This window comes from Octopus bimaculoides, chromosome 5 (genome assembly GCF_001194135.2).
Source record: "Octopus bimaculoides isolate UCB-OBI-ISO-001 chromosome 5, ASM119413v2, whole genome shotgun sequence".
NCBI lineage: Eukaryota > Metazoa > Mollusca > Cephalopoda > Octopoda > Octopodidae > Octopus > Octopus bimaculoides.
In genome coordinates this window covers 80,370,833-80,374,487 of record NC_068985.1, presented here as the reverse complement: position 1 = coordinate 80,374,487, position 3,655 = coordinate 80,370,833, and positions in this window count along the sequence as shown.

Below are 3,655 nucleotides of genomic sequence, written 5' to 3'. Positions count from 1 at the left end.
GAAGACACTCGGCAAGAAATGGAAACAGAATTGAAAGAAGATGATAATGAAAATAATAATAATAATAATGAAAATAATAATAATAATAATAATAATAATAATAATAATAATAATAATAATAATAATAATAATAATAATAATGATAATAATAATATGGATTTTGATCTTAACTGATTGAAAGTTCTATCATGTACCTGTTTAGTCTTGGTATAAAAGTTGGGCTACAGCAAATATTCTGCTCAATACCACGGATTTGCTTATCAGTTGTTTGGCCTTAACCAGTTGAGCATGTCCCTTGGTGGCTGACGATATGTGCATCTCTGATCATGAGCAGAAATAGTGGGGGAGGGGAGTATCATAACCATGTGATGAGAGGAATTCTTTGGGATTTGAACAATTTTCCTCTGGAAAGACGGGTGTTTCGTTCATCATCCTTAAACAAACCTTATTCAAGGACCTTTTGAGCAGAATGGGCGACTCAATCTGAAGAAAATTCTAACCGGGTCCCACCTGCGAGGTCATGCGCTGTTTATCTTGATATGAGGTCACCATGTTGTGCACATATGATTCTGATGCATGTGCCTGGTGTACCCTTATCAGACAGGTAGTCATGATGGGCATATTGGGTTTCATATATTTGTACCCCAGTGTCAATTTGATGGTGTGTGCTGCTCTCTCACTCAATAATAATGATGATGATGATGATGATAATAATAATAATAATAATAATAATAATAATAATAATAATAATAATAATAATAATAATAATGATGATGATGATGATGATGATGATGATGATGATGATAGTTTAGGTATGATCTACGAAGAGGTAAGGGAAAACTGAACCACTTGCTATTCAAGGACGACCTGAAGCTATTCACAAACACTGAGACAGAACTGGACAGCCTAGTCCAGTCTGTGCGGATTTTCTTCAATGATATTAAGATGGAGTTTGGCCTCTCAAAATGAGCTACGATGGTAATGAGACGAGGAAAGCTTTTCAGAACAGAAGGCGTATGGTTGCCAAGTGATGAAATGATGAAGGCAATTCAACCTCAATCCAGCTATAAATAGCTGTTAATAGTTGAGGCAGATGGAATCAAGCACAATGCCGTGAAAGAAAAAAAAAAAAAGAAGAAAGAGTACCTGCACCGAGTGAGGAAAATTTTGGCTTCAAAGCTAAATGCCAGAAACGTTAATTTCGGCAATAAACATGCGCGCAGTCGCAGTAGTTCGATATGGCACTTGAATTCTAAAGTGGACAGAGGAGGAATTAAAGGAGATGGGCAGGAAGTCAAGAAAGCTTCTAACGATGTATGGTGCTTATCATTCACGTGCGGCCACTGATCGCCTATACATGAAGAGAGCAAATGGAGGAAGAGGACTGATAAGTGTGGAAGACTGCATGCGTATCGAACTCGAGAGCTTAATGAGATACCTAGCCCAAAGTAAGGAAACCTTGCTAGTGACAGGAACGAGGGAGTAGTGAAAGCAGAGAAAAAAAAGAAAAAACAAAGGAAGAAGTGCAAAAAGGACATGAAGAAGAATTACGCAAGAAGTGATTACACAATCAATTCCATGCAGTCCCAACAGAAGTTGCTGAAAAAATAGGTGGGATTAGCTGATGAAAAGAACACTAAAAAATGAGACCGAGAGCACTATACTGGTAGCGCAAGACCAAGCTTTGGCCACGAACTGGAGGGTCAACCTTAGGAATGGACAAGTGTTACCGCTGTGCTGCATCTGCAATGGAGTGGATGAAACCATTGCCCATATCTCGAATGAATGTCCCAGACTTGCTCAAAACGACTACAAGTTGTGGCGACAGGATCAGGTAGCGAAAGTGCTACATCGGAAACTGCGAAAAGTGGGGGCTAGAGAGAGGCAAGACGTGGTATGAGCATAAACTGCAGAGAGTGGCAGAGTGTGTGACTAGGAAAATCTTCTGGGATTTCCCAATTCAAACAGATCAGGTGCTAGAGCATATGAAGGATACAAGATTCTGTGGAATACTCAACCACTTATACGATAATTTAATAATTAGGAGTAGTTCAATTGATCGAAAAACTGAAATAATCATCCTCGAAACCGATTCTTTTATTTTCTTACTTTACTGCTGTTTATCGAAGAACAACATCCAAAATGTAACTAGCCATGACCGTTCTACCTTCTTTTCAAACATGATGCGTCTGTGACTACGATATCGATAGTGACCTTCCTGTATTTAAAGATGAAACAAATGCAATTTCAGAGAGAGTTGGCTGCTAGTTCTAACAAATTAAGCAATGTGTAGAGCAGTTTTTCTCAAAGAGAGGCGTGTGCTACTTCAGAATGTTGCATAAATAAATAACAAATGAATAAAACTTGTAATACGGTTTTGATTAAAATCTCTTTTGAATATTCACACACACACACACACACACACACACACACACACACGCACGCACGCCTGCAGGCCCGCATGCACGCACGCACGCACGCACGCACGCACGCACGCACGCACGCACGCACACGCATACATATAGAGAAGAAACATGAATGGACATCTTAAACCATTGCTAGATGCGTTTCAATAGCTTGGTAATTTATTTAACAATGCGTAATAATTACATGTCGTTACATAATTTGATATTATTGCATAACCTCACCATTTCATAAGGAAATATCGGAGAGATTTAGATCGAACTATGAAGTTCAATGTAGCAATGTTTTGAGCTGTCCATTCTTTTTTCTTTATTACATGCTACACCGCGTAACATGTTTTAGTTATCTCAATGCTACATTAATGAATTTACAGGATACCGAGGATCATTATACATCTGTTTAACTTCTTCAGGACTTCTACAGATCCTCATGAATAATTCTATGGACAGTTGCCGCACCAACTCCCAACTTTTTGTTGATTGTCTTTATCGACACACGACGGCGTTCATCCAGAAATTTGCGAATTTTCTCAATCAGCTTTGATGTTCTGATGTCCCTCTCCTTCCTACAACTCTCAACGTCTTTCACTTCCTCTCTACTCTCCTTGAACCTTTTGTGACAGCGAAAAAGTTAACCTATAAGCAGTATGGGGTATTTCATAAGTTCTGTTGCGTTATTGCCCAGTTTAACACAACAGCGAGCTTCCAAACGCTCCGACTGCATTCTGCAAAATAGTCAGCTGTGACAAAGTGTTTAGTAGCGTGAGTTCAAAGTGCTGTTACAGCCGTCTCCTTCAATCTGGAATAAAAAGTTGGCAGATCAGCTTATTAGATATACAGTAATGATAAGCTAAAATTACAATAATCTATGACAGTTATAACTGCCTCTCCTAAAAAAAAATAAATGGCATATATACAGGAGTGGCTGTGTGGTAAGTAGCTTGCTTACAAACCACATGGTCTCGGGTTCAGTCCCACTGCGTGGCACCTTGGGCAAGTGTCTTCTACTATAGCCTCGGGCCGACCAAAGCCTTGTGAGTGGATTTGGTAGACGGAAACTGGAAGAAGCTCGTCGTATATGTATGTATATATATATATATATATATATATATATATATGGGAGAATATACAAAAAATAACAACAGACGAGGACAGGTGGTGTAAATAACAAAAGTATATATTAGTATGACGCTCGGGAATACGGAAAGTCTTTGACGTTTCGAGCTACGCTC